This window comes from Manis javanica, chromosome 3 (genome assembly GCF_040802235.1).
Source record: "Manis javanica isolate MJ-LG chromosome 3, MJ_LKY, whole genome shotgun sequence".
Lineage (NCBI taxonomy): Eukaryota > Metazoa > Chordata > Mammalia > Pholidota > Manidae > Manis > Manis javanica.
The window spans coordinates 33,662,088-33,674,283 of record NC_133158.1 but is presented as its reverse complement, the minus strand read 5'-3'; the positions used below and the strand labels follow the sequence as shown (position 1 = coordinate 33,674,283).

General features: G+C 49.2%; 2 long non-coding RNA genes across 2 annotated transcripts in view; one reads left to right on the top strand and one right to left on the bottom strand.

Moving 5' to 3' along the window:
- Window positions 1-3,948: 3,948 nt before the first annotated feature.
- LOC118973472 (uncharacterized) overlaps window positions 3,949-12,196 on the bottom strand; it is an 87,870-nt gene continuing 79,622 nt past the window's right edge. The window contains exon 4 of the long non-coding RNA XR_005062841.2: window positions 3,949-4,246. This is a non-coding gene — a long non-coding RNA (uncharacterized lncRNA). The remainder of the gene's footprint in view (window positions 4,247-12,196) is intronic.
- On the top strand, window positions 7,951-11,299 carry LOC140848338 (uncharacterized). The gene is made up of 3 exons (XR_012129049.1): window positions 7,951-8,260; window positions 10,507-10,657; window positions 10,906-11,299. It is a non-coding gene; the product is annotated as an uncharacterized lncRNA (long non-coding RNA).

Here is a 12,196-nt window from a genome sequence, read left to right as displayed (position 1 = left end):
TTAGAGCTTGTCCCTAGAATGCATGGAATCTACACCCTGAATATTGCAAGTTGGGGAGCAGGTATTAATCTGCCAGTAATGCTGGGCCATGAGTCAGGGTGTCACCATGTGGAATAAGAGGGGCCCAGCAGGTGCTAATGGAGACCTTCCATTTGGCCCAATGAGATGCCCACTGTCCGTCCTGAGAGTCCAACTGCTCCTTCTCATGAGAACTCACCTGTGAATCCAGAGTGGATTCTGTAGGGCTTGTATACATCGTTTGACTTCCAGTAAGCAGTGGGGCACCTCTTTCCTTTTGGGGAATTGCCTTATCCCTCCAGTGTGGCCTTGATGGGATACCAGCCCCAGCACCCTACCTCCCGGAGCAAGGGGTCAGCCTGTGGGAACCGCTCTCTCCTGAAATTTAGACTCTTGGTAGAGTGATGCCAGTGGTGTTGGGGGCACATGTGTGCCAGTAACAGCAACAGTGCTGGGACAAGATGGTTGAAAAGTTTCTGCTGCCTGAACCCCAACAGGGCCCCACTGTTGGCTTTAAGCCTCAACCTTTGGTCTTCCTGCTGAGCAATAAATCCTGCTTTCCAGCTAATGTAGCCAGAGTTGGGCCCTGTTATTTGCAATCCTGACTGTTAAGGCCTTTTCCTCTGTATTGGAGTCTTACCTCCTCTGAGCTGGGATCGCCTAGGAATTGAGAGTCACAGATTCAAATCCTGGCTGTAATTTCAGGGAAGAGAGATGTTGGGAGGGAAGGCATTGGAGAGGAAGTGCTGAGGACCGGGAAGGGCAAGGGGATATGCCTGTGTCAAATGGATTCCAAGGACAATAGAGAATCCCACAGCGGGGCCTGAAGGTGTACCAGAAATGTTCTCTATGTGGTCACAAATAAATGCCCCAATAAATTTGAAAGAAAGTCTTCTTGTTCTCATTTGTACCATCAGCTGTGATTTCTGTCTAGTCAGCCTCCAGTCCCCTTTTTTCTTATGATAGGACCCCAGATTTACGAAGGAGAACCATGCTCCCCTGCCCCTGGTCTTGTTGGTTTGTGTGGGGCTGGCACGATCTTGGGATCCATGTGACTGAGACCTGGCCAGTCCAGGTGTGAGTGTCTCCCTAGCTACAAGGATTGGTACAAGGACAGCTGCGTGGCCAGGCCAGGCCAATAAGACACAAACTTGAGACTTTTACTAAAACGATGAGGAAAGAGGTGTTCTTTACATGCTGGTGGGATATGAGGCCATTTTTGCCACTTTGTGGAAAAGCCTGCTTGTGAATGATGCCACCACAGAGTTAGCTGGACCAAGAAGTGGAAAGTAACTGTTTATTCATGAAGTCAATAAGTTTCACAGAGCTGATAAATTCCTTTTTTTTTTGGTTAAGTTAGTTCGGGTTTCCCTTTCTGTCACTTGCAACCTAATGACTAACAGATGAAACTCATATGAAGGGACCCCAGGAATGAGCCTGGCTTATACCAGGCCAGGGCAGGGCAGGGGGACCACGTGGCACTAACGCACATTCCCTGCTTTGGCCTCTGCCTCCAGCTCTGAAGGCCTCAAGTACTAGTTGTGCCACTAATTAATTGGTGTGTGTTGGCGGGGGAGGGGCAGGTCTCACATACATCACTTAACATCTATAAACTTCATTTTCCTCTTCTATAAAATGAGGGTGACAGTAATTTAAAAATTTCAGCTAGCTAATTGGTTACTACATTCTAGTCCTCATGCAAAGTGTTTTCCATACATTATTATATTAAGTCTTCCTGAAAAGTGAATGATGTTAAGAATGGTGGTTATTCCCATTTTATAGATGGGAAAGCTGAACCCCAGAACACTGGGCAACTTGCCTAAGGTCACCAGGTGGAAGACCAAATCTTTGGTTCTTAGCCACCATGTTGCATAACCTCTCAGATGCTGAAAATGTAACTGGCCAAGATGGGGCAGGGTGCAGGGAGTTTTGTATTGTCTGCTGGTTCACCAAGCTTCCAGACACTTTTTGACCTATTCTGCACCTTACAAGGGGAGCTTAAGTTCCACCTGAGAAATGTCTTTATGGGAAGTGACCCAAAGTCTTATGAGCCTCTGAGAGGACAAAGCAAAGTCAAGGCCATTCACAAAGTCAGGGTCATGGGAGTCAGCTGGGCCTTGTGGACAACATCTGACATAGACTTTCAAAAGATGGGTCATTTCCCTGGGTCTTATCCGTAAGTGGCCAAAGGGATGTCAGAAAATTTTTAAGGATAATAATGTTTTAGGTGATTGAATAAATGGATGAGTCAAGGAGTAAATAAATAGGTGAATAAATCTATGAGTGACTAAGCAAATGAGTCAGTGAGATAAAAGTGAACTGGTTCCCTGCCTTTGTTCCCTTCTCAGGGCAGCTGGGAGACAAGACAAAAATGGTATAAACAACTAGAGAACAATTATGTACCAAGACACATAACACCAATGATGTGTCATGTGAGAACATGTCTCTACGGCCTGGAGATGTCCAGTCAGACTTGCAGTGTGAGGTGGGACTGATTTGGGCCCTAAAGAATGGGTCATATCAGAAAAACTGGAGAGAAGGGGTCAGGGCACCTAGGAGGGGCCACTATGTGCAGGTGGAGGGGTGGATCTGGCCAAGTGCAGGAAACTCACTCCTTCCCTGCGGACCCATATGGCTCTCACCATTCTGACACCTCCATCCGTGCTTGTGGGTATAAATCTAGGGCACAGATTCCAGGGGGAGAAATCACAGGGAAGGCTGCTCCTAACTCTAGCCCACAGCTGGGGCAGAGAGGCGAGCCAAAGCCATCCACCACAAACATCTTGGGTCTGGCCATGTCAAAGGCTGAGACTGGTCACGTCTTTAGGGCTACTCCAAGGGTCTAGCTGGCTGTAGCAAATGGATTTTCTTTTATTGATTTGGGGGCTAGAAAGCTACTCAGGACAGTCATGAGTGATGTTCAGATAAGTAAGAGCTTCTGAGGAGGAGGCAGGGCCTTAGAAAGGATTCTGGAATCTCATAGATCTGGTCTTCACTACTACCTTGCTTATGTGGCAGTTAGCATCACCCCTCTGAGACTTAGGTTCCCCATCTGTATAACAGGGGTAATAATATGTACCTCATAAGGCTGTTTGGGGGAAATATGGAATGTACCTGGCATCCTGCTTGTCTGGAACGTGGTAGGTACTTGGTAAATGACAGTTCTCCACAGTTCTGATTTTGTTTTTGTTTTTTATCCAATGGACACATTTGTCACCAGAAACAAATATGGTTGAATTTTTTTTTTTAATTTGAAAGGAAAGTGTCTGATTATGGTCTAGGGAAAAAGAGTATCTCGGTCAGAGTCCTGCCAGGAAATAGATGGCATTCTCAAATTGATGGTTTGAGGATAATTTAATAAAAGCACTACTTATGAGAGTATGGGCAGAGTACACAAGGGGTGACGCAGGACCCAGGGAAGGTGAGAGGCGACCTGCTGGCATTTCTAGGCCTAAAAGGCTGAATGGAGGCAGCAGGTACCAGAACCCACAGAAAGAGGGGGCTGGATGGAGAGGATCTTGATGGGAGCTGTAACCTTCAGTTGAGGGACCCCTCAGAGAGGGAGCCAGGGGATTAAATACCACAACCTCTTTCTTTTCTGCAACTCACCATTGGCCGAACCTAAGAGAAAATCAGGGATCAAGGGAGCCATTTAAAAAAGGCTGGCTTCCCAGGGTGGGGAAGGTTAGAGTATGGATCTGGAAGGTCAGCTAAAGAGATCCAGCTCCATCCCGATAGAGGCGCAGAGAGACTGCAGTGATGCTGACGTTCCAATGAAGGATAAGCTTGGTGTTTTCAGGGACACAGCCTGAGGGCGGGTACAGGATGCTGGGGCCCTGCCTGCTCTGAGGGGACAGGCGTGGCCGGATGTCACATGGCCGCACTGAGGATGCAAGGCGCCCCGTGATTGATGAGCCACTCAAGTCCAACAGGTAGGGAAATTAAATTTTTTAAAGAGAGTTTAATAAATTCTGGCTGGAGTCACACACAGAGAGAAGCCCTCCCCACACACAGTATTACCGATAGTTATTTTTCAGTTCGTATCCAGAGAATCACATATGGATTCACTGCAGCCATCAGGATGATGGGGACTTGGGTTTCAAGTTCCCCCTTCAAGGTCCTGCATTTCCACTCTGGGCTTGGGATGGAGGCCTGAGCGCTGAGCTGCCTTGGCCAGATCACAGTCACCAGGCTGGTTCATGCTGGGGACAAAAGCCAGGGTCACCATCTAAGAGAGAATGGAATGGTCAAGGGAATGAGATGTGGGGAAGGTGGAGAAGATATCACACATTCAGCACACACAGATATACACACATGGAGACTGACATGGGGGCGCATATGTACACAAGAGTACAGGGGTCCAAAGACACACAGGAGCACTTAACAGGGACACACAGGGACGCATGGACACATGGAGCCCAGACATGAGAAACACAGACAGGTGAACACACAGGGATGCACAGCAAGGTACTAAACACATGCAGACACACACGGGGACACAGAGAGATATGACAGACATAGGAACACACAAGGGTACATGGAGACACACAGTCACAGAGATAAACACATTCAGAGACACACACAGGGATCCAGATGCACACAGGGACTTAGAGAGGACACAAAGACACAGAGACCCACAGGAACACCCCATAGGGTCTTTCTACACAAAGACACATGCAGGGACACACAGGGCCCCCAATAAGCCTGAACAGAGAGAGACACGGCCTCACAGACACAGGTACGAGGCACACACACACACTCACTCCACAGGAAGGGCTCCAAGAGATGCAAAGAACCCCTGCTGGAAGAGGCGGGAGCAGTGTGGCTCAGACAAGACTCAACTAATCTCTCTGAACTTCAGAGGCCTCATTTACGGAGTCATAATCCCTACCATACCGGCTGCTATGAGGGCTGAATGGAACAGTGTCACCAAGTGCCAAGTAGGGGTTCATTAGCCCAGCACCCAATGTCCATTGGTTCCTTAAGGCCAAAAGGAAGGGAAGTCCATTAGCAACACCATAGACTATATTGTACATAAAAGAATGTCCAATAGTTCAGAAGGGACTCTCTCAGGACAGGCACTTGTTGGGTCACAGCCCTTTAAGCAAGGGTCAAGCCCAAAGTGGAGCCACACTAACAACTCCTTCACACGACCTGCCCAGACTCTGCCTCCAGTTCCAGAATTCAGAGTGTTTTGTGGCCAAATCCCTGACCCCACCCCACCTCACCTCCACTGTTCTTCCCAATATCTCAGCTCCAAGCCTACAGTTTCTCCTCTTCCCTAGACATGCCATACTCTCTCCCTTCCATTGAGGGTACCTAACTTCTCCCTCTATGTTTCCAAATCATATCCCTCCTTCTCCTGCTTGCCCTGCTTGTCTGGGAAGATCCTTTCTGACTCCAGTTACTCTCTCTGTCCTGCTCTATAAGGTCATGACATTTCCTTGCCTTCCCTCATGCCTGGGGCTCAGAGAGGGGAAGTGATGTACCCAGGGTCACACATCTCAACAGTGGGAGAGCTGGGATTTGAACTCACGTGTATTAGAGGCCAAAGCCCAGTGTCTCTTTGTGCTACACTCCATAAGGACCTGGAGATAAGGGGTTATGTTTCATATGCACTCAAATAGTTTCAGCACTTCGCTTTATAAGCAATGCTGCAGTGAACATCTTCCCATTTTCGATGATGTCCTCAGCACGAATTCTCAGGAGAGAAAGGAACAGGCAAGGTGCACCTCAGTCTTCTTAGGCTACGAAAGAACACCACACACGACAGGAAGTTCTTTCTCCCAGTTCTGGAGGCTGGAAATCTCAGATCAGAGTGGGAGCCTAGCTGGGTGTGAGCCCTCTTCCAGAGCACAGCATTTTCACTGTGTCCTCACATGGTAAAAAGGACTAGGGAGCTCTGCAGGATCTTCTAGAAGAGCACGAATCCCATTCTCTGGATATGAACTGAAAAATGACTATTGGTAATAATGTCTTTCTGGTCCATGCCATTATTGTTGCTCACCTGGTTATCTGGACTGAAGGTACATATTTGGGCTAAATGACCAGTAGAAGAGGTGACAGGCCTGAGAGAACCCTCAAAACCCCCTGGAGAGGAAGGCCCAGAACTCCATCCAGACCCCGACTGTCAAAGGGGACAGTCTGAGCAGTCAGGTCTCCGGTTCTGAGAAGATGGGGTGGTGGATGGGATGAGAAGCAGACTTCTGGGTGTTTCACACCTGCCCTGAAGTAGGTGAGCAGTCCTTAGATCAGGGTCTAATCACCTCCCAAAGGTCCCACCTTCTATTCTTATCACATTGGGCGTTAGGATGTCAACAGATAAATTTAGGGCAGACATAAACATTCAAACCACAGCAATTTGTATGAGCATTCATTCATCCAACAGGCATTTCTTTTCTTTTTTTTTAATGAAGCTATCATTGATATACAATCTTACAAAGGTTTCGCATGAACAACATTGTGGTTTCAACATTCACCCATATTATCAAGTCCCCACCCTCAGCCCCATTTCAATCACTGTCCATCAGCCTAGTAAGATGCTATAGAGTCATTACTCTGAAGAGGTATTTCTTATCACTTCCACAGCTACCTAGCTTTCTGGTCCATGCCGTTATTGTTGCTCACCTGGATACCCGCTGAAGCCTCTTAGCAGGACACACTACCTCCCCACTTCCTCCTGTGATTACTGAAAACCAGCCTCAATTCTTCAGCCCTTCCTGTAGCTGCACCAGTCCATCATGAGGGAATGGGTTTTCCTGCCCTTAACTTTGGCTTTGGCCACTGACTTGCTTTAGCCAAAGGAATAGAGCAGAAGTGGGGCCAGTTCTAAGCTTGGGACTTGCCCTCTTACGCCTCTGCCATTGCTAGGCCTTCACTCACCCACTGATCTCAGGAAAGGATGAGAGACATGGAGCAGACCCCAACTACAGACCTGTGAGAACACATGATCATTGTTTCAAGCCAGTGAGTTTTGGGGTGGTTCATGATGCAGCCTGATTGTGGCAATAGCTGAAAGCTTACCTCCCATCTATTCTCCACACACTGCCAGAGTTATCTTTTTGATCCTTTCTTTTATAATTTGTGCCTTGCTGCATTGTGTCCCAGGACCCCAGGAATGAACTGACCAAAGTATATGAAGCAGAGGTGGCTGACCGGGCCACAGTATGTCCAGGTCTCTTCCAAGTTCATTAGGGTTGATTGAGGCCAAGGTGGCCCACACAGAGGAAGTGGAAGAAGCGTGCAACTGTCTGCAGAAGGGGAAGAAGAAGAATCAGTCCCTAGCCCTTGCTAGGCCTCATTTCACCCTCCCAGATATCTCACTGTGGACCTCACCATCCCCATCCACTCAGGAGGAAGCAGAGACTCAGAGAGGTGAAGTGACTTGCCTAGGGTTCAAGCTTAAGGACGTGCCCATAGTGGGATTGCAACCCTGGCCAGTCTGTTCCCAGAGTAGCTCCTGTTCCCCATGCCTTGGCTGGCCAGACCTGGATTGTCAGATGGGACTTTTCCCCATGACTGCCCTCTCTCGCCTTCTGGTTGACCCACAGATATGGCCACTTGCCAGCAGGCAAGTGACCTCAGGCAAGTGATGTCACCTCCCTGAGCCCTTAGATTGCAACCTCGGTGAGGATAGGGAGTTCCTTTTGCCTATTGCTCTATCTCTTCATCCGAAATGAAGCCTGGTACTTCAAAAGTGCCGGACGAACGAACGAATGAATACATCTATTTGCCTGTCTCTTCATCAGAATCACAGCATTTCTTCCATTGAGCACCGGACAAGATGGTGCTTAAATTTGGAAGCTATTTTGATAGCCCTGAGTGTACGGAGCCCTGGGAGTCTGAATCAGACCAGCCTGATTCTGGCCCAGCTGCACCCTGGGAAAGGTGACTAATTTGCTCCTGTTTCTCCTCCATCAAATTGACCTCATCATAGTGCCTACCATGTGGCTTTTTGGGCACTGACCGCTATACACATGTGAGGTGTCTAGTCATCAGTGCTCAGTAAATGGACATTGCTATCTGGACTGAAGGCACATATTTGGGCTAAATGACCAGTAGAAGAGGTGACAGGCCTGAAAGAACCCTCAAACCCCCCTGGAGAGGAAGGCCCAGAACTCCATCCAGACCCTGACTGTCAAAGGGGACAGTCTGAGCAGTCAGGTCTCCGGTTCTGAGAAGATAGGGTGGCGGATGGGATGAGAAGCAGACCTCTGGCTGTTTCACACCTGCCCTGAAGTAGGTGAGTGGTCCTTAGAGTGGAGGGAGGTGGGGGTGGCAGGCACTTACAATGAGCAGAGAGCTCATCCAGGCAGGGCTGGCCATCGATCGCCTGGCTCCCAGCTCACTCCAACCGCAAAGGAGGTTTGGGGAGGAGCACGTGTATCCCCAGCAGCTGCATGCAAGTGTCTAGGTGTCAGCAGGCCCCTGGAGTGGAGATGAAGAAGTGCAAGGGAGGCCCAGCCTCCACCAGCTGTGCTCACTCGTAAAAGAGGCCTGGGAGTGCCAGATGACTTCTAAGCACTTCACATTTGTGATCACCTTTAATTCTTACAACCATCTCACAAGGAGGTTCTTAATCCTATTGAAACTGAAGCTCAGAGAGGGAAAGAAACCTGCCCAAACCCACACAGCTGGCAAAAGGGTATGACTTCTAGGCTAACACTCAAATGTACAAAAACTGTGACTTTCTAAATCAGAACTTTGTTTCTATCTCAAGCTCCCTTTCTACCAGGAAGTGGAAACTTAATCTTGGCCATTTCAGAATCTCCCTGCCCCTACTACTCTATCCCAGGAGTACCCATTTGTGTTGGTTTTCTATTGTTGCATAAGGAATCAGCCCAAAATTTGGTGGCTTAAAATAATAACAATGTGTTATTCTCTTGGACAGGCCTGGTTGACTGGGCTCAGCCAGGTGACTCTTGCTCAGGGACTCCTGTGCTGTTGCACTCAGACACTGGCTGAGGCTGGAAGTGTTTTGAGGGCTCCCTCAGTCAGAAATTGATGTTGGCTGTTGGTTTGGGACCTTAGCTGGGGCTGCGAACTGGAACTCCAAGTGGCCTGGAGTCACCTCAAGGTATGGTGGCTGAGTTCCAAGAGCTGGCCACCCAAGAGAACCAGGCCAAAGTTGTGTCACCTTCTATGACAGCCTTGGAAATCCCAGAGTGTCCTGGTGCTATCATCACATGCCATATGCACCTGGAGGCAACCTACATCTCACCTCTGGGTGCAAGGGTGTCAACATCTTGCAATAAGAGCCTGTGGGCAGGGAGAGCTTGTAGCTATCTTGTGAATACAATCCACCTCACCATCTCTCCCTGCACTGGCCTTGATGCTGTCTGCTCCACAGTCCCTGGTCCACACTGTTGGTGACCACCGGGGCCTCACTGCAAGTGCCTGGGCCTCTTGGGCCACGTCCACGTCTCTTGGAATATGCAGACTCAGAGGGTCACCTCAGAAGGCACCCATTTCTTCCACTCCCTCACCAGGCTGGATGGAGTGGCACTTGGCGCCTACAACAGTGAGGGTCCAGACAGAAAACAGAGGACCTGGAGCAGAGTAGCTTTGTAAATGTCAGTTGCTGTTCACATGATAATTGTAAGTCACTGTGTGAGCACAGCGGGGAGAAGCTCCTTCTGCCAGAGGTATGGGAATATTAGGGTATTAGAGAGGAGGAGATGCAGATTGGATTTTATCGGCTGAAGAAAGAGAGTTGGTCAGTCCAGGGGCAGAGGACTGAATGCAAAATGTATGGGGTGTGAAGGTATGCAGAGCATGCAGGCAATCAGGAAATTTGGCCGGGGAGGGGCCCAAGCCTGCAGATTGGAGCTGGCTGGGAAGTTGCCACTTGCCAAGCCATCACAGGGTGAGTGAGGACAAAGCCGGGAAGGCAGGCGGACTGGAGAGGGGCTGTGCACCAGTCCACTCCAACCACCCCCCACCAGTTCAACCTTCTCAGAGAAGGCGTGCCCTGCTCTAGGACCTTGGTGAAATAAAGCCGTTGGGTTCTCTATCAAGTTACCTTCCAGCTTTGAAGCCCCTTCTCTTCTGGAAGGGGCGGCGGGTGGGTGGACCACACAGGATGTTCTCAATGCCTTCTCAGGATGGCTGAGTTAATTAGAGGCTTTGCCAGAGGTGGCGGAGTGTAATAACTCTTGTTATTTCATTAGGAGAATTGTGTTTAATTTAGATAACTTTACTGCTTGGCAAAGGCGAAAACTGTAGGCCCGGTGGTTGGTGAGAGGCGTGCCTATTCAGGTTTCCGGCAGAGTCCCACTGTCTGGGCTGGATGGATGCCCTCAGACGGGGGCCCCTCAGACCCCCTGAGTTTCTGACTCAGTCCAAGTGGGACCCCAGGGGAGTGAGGCAGGCAGCCCAGGAACGTACTTGAGAAGCTCTGCTGAGGAGATAGGTTAGGGTGAGGTGACAGAAAGTGACCTTGAATGTCAAAGTAGTTTGAACAACTTTGGTCTATTTGTTTTGTACCAGATGGATGTCGGGGCAAGACTTAATTTGAAACGAGGAGTTTGAAACCAGAGCTGACCAGTGCCAAGGTTTATCTTGGCAAAACTCTTTAGTTCTTCCCGCAAAAGTTCATCAACACCTGCTCAGAGCCAGACCTTGTATGGAGGACCCCAAGGTAGGATAAACCACTCTAGTCTGTGGTAGTCCGGTTGTGGGTGGAGGGGTGACAGACATGGGAACAGGAGACAGAACTGTGACAAAAAGTAACTCATAGTGCTGCTATAGCCTAGGGATTAACTGCTTCCCAGAAGTGGGGACTTTTGGGCTGGGCCTTTATGAATGAATAGGAGTTTGCCAGGGCACAGCCAGCAGGAGGATGAGGAAGAGGTGGAGAGAGGCAGTCTGGACTTTTTCTCCCCACAGAGTCTGGTTTGTCCCAGTATGGAGACCCTCCTCGCGCCCCTGTCTCACAGAGCCCTGTGATGGCCCAGGTGACCCTGGGTCCTCCCAGCTTCCTGAGCTCACCATCTCTACGTCTCCTGACACAAACATGCATCCCAAGTCATGCTGCCTCGAGTCACTGGGCAGAATGTGAACACCAGGGTAACGGCCTTCCTCACTGCCACACAATACAGGGCTCCAGCGACCGCAGAGCTCCGTGAAAGGACTTTTTTCTTCTTGGGATTTTACTTTTTTTTTCATCTCTGGGTCTATTATTCTCACATTTAATTAATGTTCCACTTGACTAATAAGATATAACAGAAGCAGCTGGGACAGCCTGGAAAAGCATATCTTTAGGAGGAGGGGGAGAGCCTTCAGGGACTAGCAACCTTGGGGGGTGGGGGGTCAGGTGTGGACGGGGGTGGCGGGGCTCAGCCGCCCTGCTCAGGAGAGACCCAGCATGTGAGCCCATCGCACTTTTGCACCTTTGTCCCCCTCTTTTGTTCCCCTCTGGGGGGCTGCTTTTCCTGCTCTTCAATGTCTACCACCTCCGTGGTCTCTTTATCTCCCAGACTTCCAGGATGGCAGGGCTCAGAGGTACCCTGGGTGTATGTAAAAATGCAGGCTCCCAGCCCTGCTCCAGGAAGCTGGTGGTGGGAACCCAGGAACCTGCATGTCAGTATGGCTGGTCCAGGTGCTTCCGACACAGGCTGAAGTTGGAAAAACTTTGGGAAATCGTGATTTGGACAATAAACTCAATTCTCCTCATTTATCCAAGGGAACTAATCATAGCTCTACCCTATAGCACCCCTATAAGCATCAGAATCAGGCCTGGACACTCAATAAATAACGACTGCCACGGTCATATCACTGATTTGGCAGGGATGGTGTCTGTCTGGTCCCCTGCCATCCGCAGTGCCCAGCATAGTGTTTGGCTCTGAATGAGTGACCAATAAGTGTTTGGAGAGAGATTTCTTAGGGCAGTTACAGGAGGAAAAGAGGGAGGGAGAGAAGTGGAAAGTCATTTCTTCGCCCCCTGTACTGTTTGAATGTTTTAATATGAACGTGTATTACTTTTATAATTTAAAGAACTTGTTTTATTTTGTATTACTCTGTTACATGACTAAAATGACCTTCTGCAGGCTTTGAATGAAGAGTGTGTTCTCTTCATATGACTTTCTAATTAAGATTGGACGGTGCAGAACCTAAATGCATGAGGCCTGGATCTACCGGAAATCCCTGGGAGCTTCTTAGAAATGCAGGTTCACAGGCC